This window comes from Rhinoderma darwinii, chromosome 3 (assembly GCF_050947455.1).
Source record: "Rhinoderma darwinii isolate aRhiDar2 chromosome 3, aRhiDar2.hap1, whole genome shotgun sequence".
NCBI lineage: Eukaryota > Metazoa > Chordata > Amphibia > Anura > Rhinodermatidae > Rhinoderma > Rhinoderma darwinii.
Window position 1 is genome coordinate 361600377 of NC_134689.1, and position 20185 is coordinate 361620561.

Genomic DNA, 20185 nt, shown 5'->3' on the forward strand with positions numbered 1-20185 from the left:
TCAATGCATTTGTGTTTCTGAGTTACACTAAGGGGTTAACTGTCCCTAACTGGCATGAAGTTTCCTGCTCTTTGAGGAGACTGCTGATTGGATGGAACAGTTGGAATGGCGGGAAAATCCACTATAAATTGGCTGCGGTCCAGTGTCCGTTTATAAGAAAAAGAGCTAAAGAGCTCCCGCCTAAGAATTTTTGGACTCTTAGGGTATGTTCACACGCTTAACAAAAAACGTCTGAAACTACTCCCTTGAAAACTGCTCCTGATTTTCAGAAGTTTTTTAAGGCACTCGCGATTTTCGCTGCGTTTTTTACGGCCGTTTTTGGAGCTGCACATGCACTTCTTTTTCTTTGGGCGTTTTTTTACGTCCCGCTTTTTGAAAACGAGGTGTAAAAAAACGCCCCGTCGGAACAGAACGCAGTATTTGCCACTGAAATCAATGTGCAGATGTTTGGAGGCGTTCTGCTTCAGTTTTTTCAGGCGTTTTTCAAGGCGTAACGCCCCGAAATACGCCTGAAAACACTCCGTGTGAACATACCCTTAGGATATGTTGCATGCTTTTTAGAGGAAAGTCCCACCCTGCTTTACCTCTGGGTAAATAGATGTATTGATCAGAATTATACTGTTTGATTGGTTATTGGCTCAAGTCAAAATGGCTGAGTGTGTGGTTTAATAAAATCATTAATTTATTGGTTACCCTTAATGAAGAACAGCGACCAATTTCTTCAAAAGCTTTGTCTCTTGTGTTTATTTATGCTATGTGTTGGTTATGTTAATGATTTAGTTATCTTATGGCTCACATATTCCCATGTCCCTTTTTCAAAAAGTGTTTCTGGACTGGTAAATCAACCATCCCTCTCCCAATGGTGGTTTTATGTTTATTTATATGTTCACAAGCTTTATTGGTAGTCTCGCCAATGTAGATCATGCTACAAGACCATTCGATCATGTACACGACATAAACTCGAACGACAGGTATATCTGCTTTGTCTTAAATCTCAATTCTTTTGAGTAATAGCCGTCATTTTACCGATCATACTCTTTATTGCTTGGATAAGGGATTATTCTGTGTATGGTAGTGTCACAGACACAGGGTATGTGGACCCACTAGGCCGCTCCGCCGTAGCGGGGAGGCAGCTGACCAGGTCACAGTCTATACGGAAGTGAATGGCAGACAGTAATGCTTGGGTATCTGAAATAGTCCGGGCGGTGGCTGTGGCTCCAGGATGGAGGCTGGTGCGGCAGGTGGTGCCAGACGCGGCGGGCAGTATCCGATGAAGCAGAAGACACTTGACGTGGCAGACGACACTGGACATGGCAGAATACACTTGACGTGGCGGAAGACACTTGACGTGGCGGACGACACTTGACGTGGCAGAAGACACTATTCCAACGCTGGTAGGCACAGGAACTGGAACAATACGGAATACAGGAACGGTAACAGGGCACGGGTAACAGCTGGAACGGGAGACACTAAGGGACCATTGCGAGACAGACTGGGAAAGACTAACAACGCTCAGGCATCGAACTAGGGGGCTGGATCCCTCTTATAGCCCAGGGTACTCATGGGTCAAAGGTCGTTCAAGATGTCCGGTACGCGCGCTGCCCCTTTAAGAGCGGGGACGAGCGTGCGCGCACCCTGCGGGCTCCGGCGGAGGTGAGTGGATGCAAGCGCTGGCGTCTCCTGAGGAGGAGGCTGGGGCCAGCGCTTGCCGACTCGTGGCTGCGGCTGTCAGCGGGAGGCTGGAGCTGACAGCCCGCAGCCACGGACATTACAGGTAGGAGTTGTTCTGCACAGTTTAGAGCATAATCTTGCAGAACTTTGAGGGCTATTTATGAACTGTATAAAATGTGGGGTTTACAATGTGAAAATAGGCAATGATACGCACTTATAAACACCATTTATGATGGGCCGCATTTATCAAAACTGGCCTTGTTGCCCTTAGCAACCAATCAGAGCTCAGTTTTTATTTTTTTAACTGCTCTGGAAAAATAAAAGCTGCAAAGTGATTGGTTGCTATGGGCAACAAGACCGGTTTTCTGCTAGAAACAAAAGCTATAGCTTTGTTATACAACATACAGGGGCAGATTTACTAAGAGTGGCATTTTATACGCCAGTCTTATCTTTCTGTTTCACTGGAGTTAGATGCAACATATTTATTAAAAGCTTCTTAATAAATCTGTCGCAACTTTCCATTGGCTGTGCGCCATAACTGTGGCGTAATAACCACCAACCATGTATGTTGGAGCCATACAGTAGGTCCCTATAGAAGTCTTTGGAGGTTGCATGGAGCCATAGTACACTCTTGTGCATGATGCCTAATACTAAGAAATAGGGGTCTTCTTATTTCTTGGGAGTCAGGGATACATGGTCTTCCTAAGGGTCAGTTCACACATTGCGTAAATACTGTGGATTCTCCGCAACGGAATGCGCAGCAAATACAGTAGCACCAAAGTGGATGAGATAAAACAAATCTTATCCACACGCTGCGTAAATACTGAGCGGAAAAGACGTTCAGAAATTGACCTGCAGTGCGGAAATTTATTCTGCAGCATGTCAATTGTATTTGCGTAAAGCTGCTTATTTGTTGCGGGTTTTCCCCATTGAATTCAATGGAGAGGTAAAACCTGCAACAAATAGCAGTTGTTGCGTTTTTTTTACGACGGGTTTGCAGCGGTTCTGCCGCAAAAAACACAACTCTGCACAAAAAAATTTAATCTTATGCTTAACCAGGAGTCTGTGTTTCTTCCTCCAGGCCGGTCTCCTGGGTGCCGTTTCATCCCATGTGACCACTGCAGCCAATCACAGGCTGTAGCGGTGGTCACATGGGATGAAACATCATCCCAGGAGGCCGGCCTGGATGACGTCAGAGGGCCGGCCTCCTGGGATGGCGCTTCATCCCATGTGACCGCCGCTGCAGCCAATCACAGGCTGCAGCGGTCTCCTGGGATGAAACGTCATCCAAGAAGGACGGCCTGTTAGCAGGCCGGTTAAGTGCTGCAATTTTCTGCAGTGGACATTCCAGCCAAAAAACTGCACCACAGTTTGGTGCGGTTTTTCGCCTGGAATTCCCTGCGGTGCACACAGCGTATCCGCCCTGTGTGAACTCAGCCTAAGGCCTGATTCACACGAACGTGTTAAAGACAGCGGCCGTCCCACGGACCTATATAATTCAATGTGGCCGTTCACACAGCCGTTGTTTCAACGGACCGTGTGAAGGGTCCGTGTGAAAATAGGACATGTCCTATCTTTTCACGCATCATGCATCCCTCCATAGACTCTCAACTATGGAGGATGTGTGACATTGCGTCCAGCACGGATGCACCTCGGACGTGAAAAACGGCAGTGTTTCACGTCTGAGATGCGCAGCGCACGTGTGCATCAGGCCTAATAGTTTAGAAGGCTCACACAGAGGAGTTGTATATGTGCCAATCTATTTTCCAGCTTTAGAAGGCCTTATTGTAGGAGCAATTCTGTCCAACGTTATCATGGCACCAGTAAGGTGTCCTAATATAAAGGGGCCTGGTGTGGTGATTTTTTATTTCCACTATTGTTCTGGGTGTTTTTTCTTTATATTTTCAATATCGACATCCTGGTGTCCTGTAGATAGATTTTCTATATTTGTTGACTGGCTTACAATGAGCATTTACAAGACGAGGTGCATTATGGTTTTACTTATTGGTGGTGGTTGTTGTTGTTGTACATTTGTCCCTGAACATTCAGCTTTTGTTGAGATGGAGCCAGAATTATATATGAAGCTCCTGTGCACATTGTCCACACGATGACTTATATGCAGTTGTGCGAGGTTATTATGTGAGGTGGGTCATCTCTCTGATGTGGTCATTTGTCACTTAATGAGCAGGTTTAAGAGATTTCCCTGGGATTACATACCACTGCATCTGGTAAAATCCTCAAATCTTTGCCACGCCCTGCAGCTGACTGTATGACATTATCTGGCCGGGGAAGTGTGGACTTGCCAAGCAAATATACTGCAAGACCCTCTATTATGGACCTAAATATAGAAAAGTACAATGTACCTAGAGATAAGAACCACTTGACTCATCCAGACTCTCTTCCTTTCACTTTACAGAAGAAGTTCACGTATTATTTTAGTAATTCTAGGTCTTACATTCATGAGATCTTTATTCCAATACAAAGCAGTTTTAATCACTTATCTCAACTATTTTCAGCATGGTTCCTGGGTAAAATCTGGATTCTGATGCTATTGCTTTTTCTGTACATCTTTGACATGAGGGAATGCAAAGGGACATCAAAAGGCTCCAGTACCGGTGACGGGAGCTAGTCAGACTACAATAACTAAAGTCTACCGAAAACAGTAGACCATAAATATTCATATAGCATCAAAAGTCATTAAAGTGAAAGGGACCTAAGCATTAATGGCCTATCCTTAGGAGGTTAGTGCCAGCCCCCAGAACCTATAGCATTCAACAGAACAAGCAGAATGGAGAGCCACGGCCCCGGAGTCACTGGAGAGCCACGGCCCGGTCATTATGCTGATCAGGACCTGGGCTTCCCAGAAAATCCCTTTAATTTCTACGATTAATTTATTTTTGGTGCCAATTACGACATAGCATCTTAAATTCTAACTACCATATTTAGTATGTAGTGTATGGTGTTGGTCTTGGACCAGTGCCAAGACACAAATTGATCCATATTTCCTACCAAAAACTGGCCTTGGTCTGACTTTTTTTAGCTCAAAATCTAAAATACAATGTCAAATCTACATCTGTTGCTAAGTGCAGTCTAATGGATCAAAAGTTAAAGAGAAAATAGGACTTGCAACAAAATTGATGATCATACGATCGCAACAAGACAGATAGATAGATCATCGAGATCATAAACCCACAATTTAAGTCTTAATTCTATTCTCTGATATTTCATAGAGTGAAGCTGTAGAGCTACAGTCCCTTTATTCTAGCGCTCCAAGGAGATAAAACTCACAGCCCCAGTTGGGTGGCGATTGTTAACCTTTCAGTAAATATGTCACATGCGTCACTAAAATCAATGACATTCTTCACATAATGCCAGATCTTGCCTATGACATTATTGATAAATCTACCTAGCAGTAGTGTAGCCTGAAGGTTTGGGTCTGTAGCTTAAATGGTCCCTAACCTTTTAACAAACTTTCTATAAATCAATAGTGCAAGAGAATATAAGAAAGTTTGTATTACATCATCTTAGAGAAAATTGCCTCTTTCTCCACTTATGAGCCACTTCGTCCCTCTGCCTACTCGAAATTCACTGCTAAAATCCATCTTGAGAGACAAGATGGATTATAAGCTCATTTAAGGAACAGGTTGCATGCTGCCCACAGAAGTCTATAAAGAGGAGAGGGGTAGGAGGGACCAGGTAAGTAAACTTTGCATTCCACAGCAAACCTAATTTTTTTTACCTAAAACAGGAGCGTCACAATAAGGCAATTGTCAGATTTGGACAATACATTATTGTGGGTCCCCACAGCAAAGCTGTTTTTTGGTGGTACCACTGGTGAGACCGTCTGCAATTACTTGTTATTTCCAGAGGAACCGCTTGACCTAAGGTATGTTTGATGCCTTTGCTATCTATAACCTCCCACCACCAGTAACCCAATAAGGGACTAGAACTTGAATTGGTGTAAAGGCCACAGCAGCCATTTATTAAATACACAAAAATACTCAAATGCAATCAAATAGCATAACACATAATATAACAAACACTCCATAAATTAACATCCTGCTCTATTCTGCAACATTCCCCTGTTAAAGGATGCTTGAAGGCACTTCAGGCATTATATTTTCACTCCATCCTTTCCTTATCAGGTCTGGATCCTATTGCCCTACAGCCGTACTGCACCTGACCCAAGGTCACCAACCATCTCCAAGACCTACCCTTCCTGGGGACCCTGCCCATCAGGAATGTATGAAGCAAGCTCGGTAACCACTCCCCAGCCCCTACGATACTACCCAGGGTTAAATACCCCGAGTTCTTTTCCAACAATGCCATATGTTGTTCTCCTTCTTCCCATTACGTGCCTTCAAAGACCCCTCCTCCTACCGCCACGACATTCATGTGTGATACCTTACACATGAACATCCCTCCACAACTGCAGGGCTTTCTCCAAGCCGTCTTTAATGCCCAGAGTCCACATATCCAACCCCACTTCATTTAAATGGACCCCATCTGACCGAAGAAAGTCGACCACAGCCCCCTTCAACTCCCTATGACGCACCACCACACCACCGTTGCGAGCCACATATCTTCCCACAACTTTATTCACCTTTGCCCTGGCCCGATTCAAACTCTGCACTGAACGTGCCTGCCTCCACACCCTGCGAGCAACAATGTCCAACCAAATGATGATCAAACCCGGAAATGATGACCATAAACTCAAAAGATCCAATTTAGCATACTGCATAAGATCCCTGGACGACCTTATTCCTAAATCATTTCCACCAAGGTGAATGACCAAAATATCAGGCGCCCTATCTAAACCTGCATAAAACTGGAGTTTCGGCAACAACCTGCACCAAAGCATGCCCCTCAAACCCAACCATCTGACCTGAACCTCGGATTGGTCCAAGCCCAGCTGTTGTCCAGCCAGACGAACATCAGCCCGAACACCTTCCCAGTGCACGTATGAGTGCCCCATTATCCACACCAAGCAGGGGCCCGCACCTAGAACAAAAAACAGAACAACAGTAAGGTAAACAAATCAATCCCACACTTACAACATAACTCACCCCCACCGCCCTAAAGCAAATGAGGCCGAACATAAATCCTAATTCTGTCTGACTACCACCTACCTATCTTATTAACCATCACCGGGGATAAACCCCACCTAGCCGCTTCAGTAACCGTGACAATTCTAAACGAGTGAGAGCTATACCCCATTCCTACCCGGCCAGACAACAGGATACATTTTTTTAAAACCTGCACAAACCGATATTTCGACAAAGTCACACCATCTGTATGAACCAACAAGGATGCCAGCCCCTCAGGCCTAACCGCAACAAACTCTTGAAAACAGCGAACCGGGCATACCCTCGACCCTGGTAACTCATGCAAGCACACCAAAAAACCTTTACGGAGCAAGCATGACATGCAGGACCCTTTCAATTCAACATCCGTGAACAATAAGCCCCCAGACACCTGCTTACTTGCCGCCACCAACTCCGATATCCTGAAAGCCCCAAAGAAAGCTAAAGAAAAAGCCAGCGTAAACAAACGTACTTCAAACCCTGACACAGTGTGCAAATGCTCACAAAGAAATTCCAAAAGATCAAAAGATACCGGCTTTCTATTATCCCTAAACATGGAACCCCTCCTGAAACACTTCATCGCTTGCCTAACCAGAAAAGACTTAGTCACGTCCTCCTCCCCTCTGAGTTTAAACCAAAAAGCTAGCGTCGACAAACGCTGAGCGACCCCTGATGCAGACACACCTTCACTGAAAGAATTCCCTATGAAATACAACAAGCAGGCCAACCGATCCGCGTCCGAACTATCCACCTTCGCATCCCCCAACAAGGCTTCCCAAAACCGCCAAACTGCACTGTACCTCTTCCACGTAACCGCACTAACTGACTTCCAAATTAGCGACATTGCCACAGTCATACCACCTTCCAAAGATGCTTCGGGCAAGCAAGGCCATGAGTATCCGCCACCGGCACCAGCAGATGAAACCTGTCCCACTGTTGACGAGAAAGGGAATCAGCCACTGAATTAAGCACCCCTGGAATATGAACTGCCACAAAATGCGAATTCAAAACCAACCCCCTCAAAACCAAATGTCTCAATAATAGCACAACTGGCGGAGAATTTTGCCTTCTGCGCATTGATGGCCTAAACCACTCCCAAATTGTCACACACAAAACACACTCTCCTGTCCCTCAGACAATCCCCCCCAAAGTTCCGCAGCCACCACAATCGTGAACAATCTTAGCAAAGCCAAATTATGGACGAAACCACATTCACGCCATGCACTAGGCCAAACACCCGCACACCACTGACCCTGGAAATATGCCCAAAAACCACAAGCACTAGATGCATCCGTAAAGACACTGGCCTATACATGAGAACAGACCGCCCATTGTAGCTTTGCAAAAACTCCCCCCATACCAACAAATCCGCTTTTAACTCACAGGGCAACCTAATGAAATGATGCCATAGTTCCCCGACTCCCGTTCTGGATAAGATAAATGATGAATAAGGCGGAATTTGTTAACCTCCTTTTTCGGAACCAAACCCAAAGGGGAAACCCGCAAACCAGGAACGGGGGGTGAGGAAAACGGGCCAGCCATGCGGCCCAAAGCCACCTCTTTCATCAATTTATCAGTAACCAATGCGGGCCGCGCCAAGGCAAATTACGGACCACCCCATCCCGTATCGCAGAAGTACAAGGTATCCTAAAACCCTCTGAAAAACACAGAAGCAATAATTCCACCACTTTCCTATTTGGGTATGCCCTTAAAAATGGAAGCATCCTTCCCACTTTCACTGGTGTCGCCCCTCTTCTGTTCAGTATCTCCCTGTTTGCCCTTATGCTTCTTGAAGCATCTGGACAAACCATGGGCCCTCCACAACCGGAGCACTCGTGCTTGTACCTACAATCTGATCCAAGTTTAAAATGCCCCTTGTTAAACTGCCAGCAACATCCTTTCCCAGAGGAAGCCGACCGACCCGTTGCTGACCCCTGCCCGCCGGCTGCATCACGAAAGGGCTGATGCCCCTGTTTTGGAGCCCACATTAATCGCATCCAAAGACTAATGCCCTTGTGATCCCATCTCAAGGAAGGGCGCACTGCCTTCCGCTGACTAAATTGTTAGTCGTACCTCAACCATGCGTTACCGCCGCATACCCTGTACGCCTCCCCCACGGAATCCATTTAGAAAAACAGCGCCGAGCAATTCTCCGGCGCCTTTTCGCCCAACCCTCTAGCCAAAATAGCGAAGGCCTGCAGCCAATTCGCAAACGTCCGAGGAATCAAGCGATAACAACACCGCTCCTCTTCCTCCTTTTTACTCTCATCCAGTTTCCACCGGTCCAGGTTAAACATTTTCAGTGGCAATAGAGCAAAAATCTCGACATATTCATCCTTCCATATTTTTTTTTTAGCTCAGACTTCAAATGCACCCCAAGCGGGCCCTCAAAGCACACATACACCTCGCCCCTTGCAGCGTCAGCCAAACGCACATCATCTACCACTTTCTTGGACGTACCAGCCCACGCATCAACAGACTTATCCACCTCCCCCCCGCACCAGGCTCAACTGCATTAGCAACTGCAACCCCTGCCACAGCCGCACTTCCACACACCTCACTAGCAGCATCCCACACCCTCACCGGGGACTGCCCTACATCCCCCATACCCTTAGCAAAGAATTCCTGCATACCCTTAAAAAACATCTGCATATTAGACATAGAAAACATGCCCCCCACAATACCCCCACCCATCCCCGGAACATTATCACTGGTAGATTCACCCGGCCATCCCTGAGGTGACCTCCCAGCGGCCGTGTCCATAAATCCAGACGATCTCTCCCTCAATCGCGGCGTTCCAGGGGGGTGATGGTCCAGAACCACCATCTCGTCGCAGCTGGCTGACATCCTGGCCGACGTAGCACTAGGCCCAGCCGACACCGGCCCGTCCAAAATGCAGCCACCAGCTTCTGGCGTAGCATACACGGATAAACAGTCCAGGCTCCTATGATCCTCGGCGTCCCCAATGCTTTCCTCCGACTCCTCAGCAGCCCTTGCAGGAGGGCAAGATGGCTGCCACCTCCCCTTTCCGGAAAGGGCACGACGTCACCACAATTCCCGGACCGGGTAGTTCCGGTCCCCGCCGCATGCCTCCCTGCTTCAGCAGGAGGCGATAGCATACTCCGAGCCTGCCCGCCGCTCCCTGCGGACCGCCCGTGATGTTCTCGACTCTGTCCGCTGAGCTCCTCCAGTGCCGCTCCTCCGGGCGCTGGAGAGGGCCGTCACTTCCGGTCTCGTCATTGAAGACAGGAGGAGGGAAGATGGCCGCGGCCCCACTCCTTCTGCCACCTCCAATCACGCCCGCCTGCCGGGATTCCTCCCTGACCTCCTAGCCCCCAAGCATGGCGCCCCCTTAGGAGCCGGAGGAGGAGGGTCACTGGTGGGGCTCCCACGGCGCTGGCGAGACTGAGGCATTACCTCAGGGGAAAGCCTCTCCGAAGGCCTGGAACGCCGGCTCCTGCGTCCCTCCACGCTCGACACTCCCGCCGCTGGAACAGGGGGAAGAGCCACCGCAAAATGCTGCTCTAGCCATCCAGGCCCATGCAGCAGCGCCGCATCCCAAATCCTGGCCATCATGGACTCCAACGAAGCATCCATGTTCAGGTAAGTGATTGTTTCTCACACTGCACTACACTACACAAAAACTGTCTTCTGTTGTCCAGCGGGAAAGAGGGCTGCCTCTATCCCACCAGGGCTTATATACACCATACTCCTCCCTCCACTTAAGGATACACCCCTATGGCCAATCCCCTTTTCCTTAACCCCTCAAACTCCTTAAACTTAGCCGCCAACTTATAGCATTATCCAAACCACCTTGTCATGCGCTCTCTTCATTACGTCTGCACCTACATTACGTTGGGCTTACTGTGTAGTTGCTCATTTTCTCTTCTTAATTTTTCCATGGGAATTACATTAGTCTCAAATAAAAACCACAAAATGCAAATAATGGTACTGATTAAAGCAGGGCTGATATATATATAGAGTTAGGTCCAGAATTATTTGGTCAGTGACACAATCTTCATGATTTGAGCTCTGCATGCCACTACATTGGATTTGAAATGAAACAACTGAGATACAATTGAAGTGTAGACTTTCAGGTTTAATTCAAGGGGTTGAACAAAAATATCTTGTGAAACGTTTAGGAATTGCAACTATTTTTCTACACAGCCTCCTCATTTCAGGGGCTCAAAAGTAATTGGACAAATTAACAACACCATAAATAAAACGTTTATTTTAATACCTTGTAGAGAATCCTTTGCTGGCAATGACTGACTGAAGTCTGGAACCCATGGACATCACCAGACGCTGGGTTTCCTTTGTGATGCTTTTCCAGGCCTTTACTGCAGCTGTCTTCAGTTGTTGCTTGTTTGTGGGTCTTTCTGCCTCAAGTTTTGTCTTAAGCAAGTGAAATGCTGCTCGATCGGGTTGAGATCTGGTGATTGGCTTGGCCATTGCAGAATATTCCACTTCTTTGCTTTAAACTCCTGGGTTGCTTTCGCAGTATGTTTTGGGTCATTGTTCATCTGTACTGTGAAGCGACGTCCAATCAACATTCCTGCATTTGGTTGAATCTGAGCAGAAAGTTTATCCCTGAACACTTCAGAATTCATCCGGCTGCTTCTATTGTCAGTCTCATCATCAATAAACACTAGTGACCCAGTGCCTTTGGCAGCCATGCATGCCCATGCCATCACACTGCCTTCACCATGTTTTACAGAGGATGTGGTGTGCTTTGGATCATGAGCCGTTCCAAGCCTTCTCCGTACTTTCTTCCTCCCGTCATTCTGGCACAGGCTGATTAATGGTTTGCACCTTGTGGTGAACCCTGTGTATTTGCTCTCATGAAGTCTTCTCTTTATGGTAGACTTAGATACTGATACACCTACTTCCAGGAGAGCGTTCTTCACTTGGGTAGATGTTGTGAAGTGTTTTTCTTCAACGTGGAAAGGATTCTGCGATCATCAACCACTGTTGTCTTCTGTGGACATCCGGGCCTTATGGAGTTCACAAGATCACCGGTGTGCTCTTTTTTTTTCAAGAATGTACCAAACTGTTGATTTGGCCACTCCTAACATTTGTGCTATCTCTTCTGATGCATTTCTTCATATTTTTCAGCCTAACGACGGTCTGTTTCACTTGCATTGAGAGCTTCTTTGACCTCATGTTGTGGGTTCACAGCAACAGATACCAAATGCAAATGCCACACCTGGAATCAACTCCAGACCTTTTACCTGCTTAATTGATGATGGATTAATGAGGGAATAGCCCATGCAGCCTATTAAATAGACTTTGAGATAATTGTCCAATTACCTTTGGTCTCTTGAAAAAGAAGCAGATACATATTAACCCCTTAATGACATGTCACATACTAGTAAGTGACAGTCGTTAAGGGGAAGTATAGAGCGGGCTCACAGGCTGAGCTCGCTCCATACTCAGCGGGTGACGGCTGTATTATACAGCCGACACGTCACTGCAACGGGCAGAATCAAAGATCACTTTGATTCCGCCCGTTTAACACCTTAAATGCAGCGGTCAATCTCGACCGCGGAATTTAAATTCTTAGAATCAGAGGGGCGCCCCCTCAAACACAACATAGTGCCCCCCCCCGCTATGAGATCGGCCAGTGAAAATGGTTGTCATGGCAGCCTGGGGGCCTAATGAAGCCCCCCAGGTCTGTCACCTTTGCACTCCTTTGAAGCCCTTCCTCCAGCAGGGCTTCAAAGGAGACTGTTAGAATCACGATATACTACAATAAATTAGTAGTGTCGTATATCATGCAATTTGGTATCACCGTAATCATATCAACCTGTAGAATAAAGTGAATATGTAGTTTTTACCACCTGATGGATGCCGTAAAAATAAAACCTCCCAAAAAATGGTGCAATTGTTGTTTTTTGCCCATTTCACTCCACAAATAATATTTTTCAGCTTCCCAGCGCATTATGCGGTACAATAAATGGTGCCATGAATAACTACTCTTTGCAGTACAAAGATGGCAGACATGGAGGCCTTTATTAGGCCCCATGCTGCCATAACAACCATTGTAAACGGCCGATCGTGGGGGGGGGGCGCAATGCCTTGTTCGAGGGGGCGCCCCCTGATTCTAGCAATTTAAATGCTGCCGTCGCGATTGACCGCGGCATTTAAGGTGTTAAACATGCGGAATCAAAGTGATCTTTGATTCCGCCCGTTGCGGTGAGGTGTCGGCTGTATAACACAGCCGTCACCTGCTGAGTATGGAGCGCGCTCAGCCTGTGAGCTCGCTCTATATTTCCCCTTAACGGTTGCCGCATACTAGTACGTGGTATGTTAAAGAGCTGTGATTCCTAAACCCTTCTTCAAATTAGGATGTGAATACCCTCAAAATAAAGCTGAGTCTGCACTTTAAGGCCATATTGATTATATATCTGTGTATTCAATATGCTTTGGTAAACAGCTAAAATGGCAAAACTTGCACCACCCTCCAAATTATTCTGGGCCTAACTGTATATATATATATATATATATATATATATATATATATATATATACAGTCCAGCAAATAGATGAACTCAGCACTCCACAATAACAAGAAATCAGGCCATGTGCTTGTCACCAGGGGATGAATCAATTCCCCTTTTTTTTTAAAATGTTCTATGCTTTCTTTTATATATATATATATATATATATATATATATATATATATATATATATATATATATATATATATATATATAAATATATATATATACAGTGAAGGAAATAAGTATTTGATCCCTTGCTGATTTTGTAACTTTGCCCACTGTCAAAGACATGAACAGTCTAGAATTTTTAGGCTAGGTTAATTTTACCAGTGAGAGATAGATTATATAAAAAAAAAAAAAAGAAAATCACATTGTCAAAATTATATATATTTATTTGCATTGTGCACAGAGAAATAAGTATTTGATCCCTTTGGCAAACAAGACTTAATACTTGGTGGCAAAACCCTTGTTGGCAAGCACAGCACTCAGACGTTTTTGTAGTTGATGATGAGGTTTGCACACATGTTAGATGGAATTTTGGCCCACTCCTCTTTGCAGATCATCTCTAAATCATTAAGATTTCGAGGCTGTCGCTTGGCAACTCGGATCTTCAGCTCCCTCCATAAGTTTTCGATGGGATTAAGGTCTGGAGACTGGCTAGGCCACTCCATGACCTTAATGTGCTTCTTTTTGAGCCACTCCTTTGTTGCCTTGGCTGTATGTTTCGGGTCATTGTCGTGCTGGAAGACCCAGCCACGAGCCATTTTTAATGTCCTGGTGGAGGGAAGGAGGTTGTCACTCAGGATTTGACGGTACATGGCTCCATCAATTCTCCCATTGATGTGGTGAAGTAGTCCTGTGCCCTTAGCAGAGAAACACCCCCAAAACATAATGTTTCCACCTCCATGCTTGACAGTGGGGACGGTGTTCTTTGGGTCATAGGCAGCATTTCTCTTCCTCCAAACACGGCGAGTTGAGTTAATGCCAAAGAGCTCAATTTTAGTCTCATCTGACCACAGCACCTTCTCCCAATCACTCTCAGAATCATCCAGATGTTCATTAGCAAACTTCAGATGGGCCTGTACATGTGCCTTCTTGAGCAGGGGGACCTTGCGGGCACTGCAGGATTTTAATCCATTACAGCGTAATGTGTTACCAATGGTTTTCTTGGTGACTGTGGTCCCAGCTGCCTTAAGATCATTAACAAGTTCCCCCCGTGTAGTTTTCTGCTGAGCTCTCACCTTCCTCAGGATCAAGGATACCCCACGAGGTGAGATTTTGCATGGAGCCCCAGATCGATGTCGATTGACAGTCATTTTCTTACTATTGCACCAACAGTTGTCTCCTTCTCACCCAGCGTCTTACTTATGGTTTTGTAGCCCATTCCAACCTTGTGCAGGTCTATGATCTTGTCCCTGACATCCTTAGAAAGCTCTTTGGTCTTGCCCATGTTGTAGAGGTTAGAGTCAGACTGATTAATTGAGTCTGTGGACAGGAGTCTTTTATACAGGTGACCATTTAAGACAGCTGTCTTTAATGCAGGCACCAAGTTGATTTGGAGCGTGTAACTGGTCTGGAGGAGGCTGAACTCTTAATGGTTGGTAGGAGATCAAATACTTATTTCTCTGTGCACAATGCAAATAAATATATATAATTTTGACTATGTGATTTTCTGTTTTTTTTTAAATATTATCTATCTCTCACTGGTAAAATTAACCTAGCCTAAAAATTCTAGACTTTCATGTCTTTGACAGTGGGCAAACTTACAAAATCAGCAAGGGATCAAATACTTATTTCCTTCACTGTATATATATATATATATATATATATATATATATATATATATATATATATATATATACTACCGTTCAAAAGTTTGGGGTCACACAGACAATTTTGTGTTTTCCATGAAAACTCACACTTATATTTATCAAATGAGTTGCAAAATGACTAGAAAATATAGTCAAGACATTGACATGGTTAGAAACAATGATTTTTATTTGAAATAATAATTTTCTCCTTCAAACTTTGCTTTCGTCAAAGAATGCTCCATTTGCAGCAATTACAGCATTGCAGACCTTTGGCATTCTAGCTGTTAATTTGCTGAGGTAATCGGGAGAAATTTCACCCCATGCTTCCAGAAGCCCCTCCCACAAGTTGGATTGGCTTGATGGGCACTTCTTGCGTACCATACGGTCAAGCTGCTCCCACAACAGCTCTATGGGGTTGAGATCTGGTGACTGCGCTGGCCACTCCATTACAGATAGAATACCAGCTGCCTGCTTCTTCCCTAAATAGTTCTTGCATAATTTGGAGGTGTGCTTTAGGTCATTGTCCTGTTGTAGGATGAAATTGGCTCCAATCAAGCGCTGTCCACAGGGTATGGCATGACGTTGCGAAATGGAGTGATAGCCTTCCTTATTCAAAATCCCTTTTACCTTGTACAAATCTCCCATTTTACCAGCACCAAAGCAACCCCAGACCATCACATTACCTCCACCATGCTTGACCGATGGCGTCAGGCACTCTTCCAGCATCTTTTCAGTTGTTCTGCGTCTCACAAATGTTCTTCTTTGTGATCCAAACACCTCAAACTTCGATTAGTCTGTCCATAACACTTTTTCCCAATCTTCCTCTGTCCAATGTCTGTGTGGTTTTGCCCATATTAATCTTTTCCTTTTATTAGCCAGTCTCAGATTTGGCTTTTTCTTTGCCACTCTGCCCTGAAGGCCAGCATCCCGGAGTCGCCTCTTCATTGTAGACGTTGACACTGGCGTTTTGCGGGTACTATTTAATGAAGCTGCCAGTTGAGGACCTGTGAGGCGTCTATTTCTCAAACTAGAGACTCTAATGTACTTGTCTTGTTGCTCAGTTGTGCAGCGGGGCTTCCAACTTCTCTTCTTACTCTGGTTAGAGCCTGTTTGTGCTGTCCTCTGAAGGGCGTAGTACACACCGTTGTAAGTAATCTTCAGTTTCTTGGCAATTTCTCGCACGGAATAGCCTTCATTTCTAAGAACAAGAATAGACTGTCGAGTTTCACATGAAAGCTCTCTTTTTCTAGCCATTTTGAGAGTTTAATCGAACCCACAAATGTAATGCTCCAGATTCTGAACTAGCTCAAAGGAAGGTCAGTTTTATAGCTCCTCTAAACAGCAAAACTGTTTACAGCGGTGCTAACATAATTGCACAAGGGTTTTCAAGTGTTTTCTAATTATCCATTAGCCTTCTAACACAGTTAGCAAACACAATGTACCATTAGAACACTGGAGTGATGGTTGCTGGAAATGGGCCTCTATACACCTATGTAGATATTGCATTAAAAACCAGACGTTTGCAGCTAGAATAGTCATTTACCACATTAACAATGTATAGAGTGTATTTCTGATTAATTTAATGTTATCTTCATTGAAAAAAACTGTGCTTTTCTTTCAAAAATAAGGAAATTTCTAAGTGACCCTAAACTTTTGAACGGTAGTGTATATGTTGTAAAATGGCAGAAAAAAGCTCCATACCTAAAGCATGCTGTTTTTTATATATGTCCCCAATGCGTCAATTCACTATGTGTGAAACATGGCAGAGGGGTTGTCACTTACAGCCCCAGGGACATGGAACCTGCAGCCTCCCAGGTACCTACTACAGACAATTGAAACTGGGGTGTTTCAAAGTCCTTAGGGTGAGTCCACAAGTAGCGAACAAATCGCCACAAAGCTGCACCCACAATGTGGACAAAAACCGCGCCGACACGTGGTTTTACCGGAAATTTTCAAATTGATTGTTAATGGCTGTGCGTTTTTGATGGTAAACTTTGTCCAGCAGTCTATATCCATTTATATCCCAATTAATGAAAAAAATCCATCAGCCCAAGATCAGATAGCACATTGTTATTTGATTTTCCATATTTTCTCATGTGTGTTTACAACCATATGATGCTCTCAGTGTGAAGCATGGAAATTCCTTGCGTCCTTTGGAAATAAAATGACATTTTCCACTGCTGATTTTTATTGCAGTGATAGGAAGAGTATGTATATGTCATGCCGGATAGTGGTATTGCTTTACTGGGATACAATTAACATGACGCTACGATTGCAGGCGTATATCTTTGTTACATGACAATTTATCTTTATCTTGGATGAGCTGGAATTTTATATTGACATTCTGCTGGTCGATGCAGCCAGCACTTAGATGACAACATGACATTAAAGCAGTCAAATGACTACATCCTAGGAGAAGGAATCCTCGTCTGTAAGAAACCCGACCATTAATACACACCGGAGCACATGGAATACTAAAATGAAATGCTGCTCCGCTCTTCGTGTGATATTATATACCGATTTATAAAACTGCATATAGATGTTAGAATGACAATAAACAATTTGTCTATGGTACAAAATCATGTTTTAAAATTACAATTCAATTTGCTACATGAATTTGGGAGTCTCATTGTGAGATATTGTATCCTAAACATACTGGTTGTTACATTTCTGGGGCTAAAGGTGTTATATGAGATTAGAAAAATATGGTTACGTCCTTCCAAAAACAGTGCCACTCTTGGACATAGGCTTGAATGTGGCTGAGATGGAATACCAGACACTGCCAATAGAGAAGAGTGGTGCGGTTTCTTAAAGATACACCCATGTTTTTTTTTTTATCTCATACAACCCCTTTAAGCACATGGTATGATATATCATTTAGTTGCTGGAACACTATCCAAACAATATAAAATATTTTCCTGTATAAATCATAATTGTTATGTATTTTGCCAACTTAAAGGGGTTCTTCACTAGTGTCACTTTTGTTCATACCCCTGGAGTGAGCTATCAGGTTTTATTGGTTTATGCCGAAATTTCTATATCACAGCTCTAGGGGTAACCTAGGGAGGCTTCATGACTTAATCCCTGGCGAAATACAATGTCCGAATACAAGATCTCCCGATAACTGATGGGAAGCTGGGCATGCCGGGATCAGCCTTACAGGAAGTTTTACAAATTGTACACCCACCCTGTAAATCGTTTTTTTGTTTTTTTTTTTAATTTATACTTATATTTAAAATATAATTTTTATGGTGGTAAACCGTTTTTGAATTAAAAACAGAGATAGCTTTCCCATGGTAGATTCTTTTTAAGGGACAAAATAGGCCGGTCATTAAAGGGCTAAAGCAGCTGTATGTGTAGCCGTAAGCCAGCAGAGAAGCCGGATACTTCCCGTTTATTAGCATATGATTAAAGCATCAGGATTAATAGTTACTTTCTCTAGTGCGGTTTGCAACATGATCGCTGACATAAAAATGATTAGACTTGTCTCCTGTACACCTATCTATGGATGTTAGCGGAGTGGGGGGGGGGCAAAAGTGGTGACAGACTCTCTTTATGCACACTTGGCCGGTAGAGTCAGTAGGACTCGTTGGACAGTTATTTCCTATGTATGGATAATTTAAAGGGGTTCTCCATTTTGGACAATCCCTACTTGATAGAAGGGTTCCTTGACAATAAGCAGGCAGTAAGTGTTTCATTTCCCTGCAGCACCATCACAGGAGAAATTAAGAATTACACAGTGCCCATTCAAAACAATGGATTGTCTGTGTAATGCAGAGATGGTCTTTGCTACCACAATCCAATCTGGCCAAGAGCTAAGGTTCCTGAATGGTCGATCCTCCTCTATTAACTCAGAATTCGCTAAGAGGTAATATGAAAATGGGTTTTATAAACTGGACAACCCCTTTAAGGCCAGGGTTATACATAGACTTTTTGTTTCACAATGTACGGCTCCAATTTAAATTGTAAAGAGTATTTTTAGCGTTTGTCTCACAACTTTTTCACCCCATGTCTCTCTTTTTGATATATTTGTCATGGTACAGTTGCATGAAATTGACATGTACATGAAACTCAAGTTATTCCTATAGACTGTAAATGTCACACAACAGTTGAAATTGGAGCTGTCACGCAAGAACAAGTCCGTGTGTAGCCTTGGAATAAACAATCAGATCTCCTTTCCATTTTCTAAGCTTAGGGAATAGAAGCAGCAATACTGGTGAATCCTTTAGCCCCTCTCCCTCACGTGCTGTGCATTTTCAGGGTGGACAGGAGTGCCGTAACGCACAGTGTTATACATGTGCGGCCATGTGATCGCATGGGTACAGCAGAAGTGCCCATTCGATTAGAAATAAAAGGGCGACTGTTGTCAACTCCTGCAGTTTCGACTGGGATAGGAGAAAGAGGTGGCATCCCATTGATCGTGTCTATAGACTTTCCAGTGACTTGATTGGGAGCCTGACCAGATATGGATAATCAGTGTAGAAAGGACCCCAGGGCTGTCTTTCCGTATTGCCTGTAGTTATGGCATGCCTATTGTCTGTAGTGTAATGTACTAGTATATTGACGTATGCCGGTACATTATTAAAATAATGGTTGAAATTATAAAAAAAAATTAAACATTTCCATTTTATTTTTATAAAATAAGGTTAATAAAAATGTAATAAGAATAAAATACAATAAACATAATATTTGTTTAAATAATGTTTATTGTGCACGCAATTGCCGTGTGCCGATGGTTGCGATGGCAGCTTGGGGGCCTAATGAAGGCCCCCAGATCTGCCGTCTTTGTCCTCCTTCTACGCCCTGCGAGAACGAAAAAAATGCACAATACACTGCAATGCCAAAGTATTGCAGTGTATTGTACCAGTGATCTAACGATTGCTTGTTCAAATCCCCTAGTGGGACCTAAAAATATATATGTAAAAAATAAATAGTTTTTACAAGTTTACAAAAAAAATATTGAAAGTTAAACAAAATTTTCCCCCTAAAGTTATGTAAATTATTAAAAAATAAACATAATTGGTATCGCCACATCCGTAAAAGTCTAAACTATTCTAATATAACGTAACACGGTGAACGCCATACAAAAAAAAATAAGCCAGAGTTGCTGTTTTTT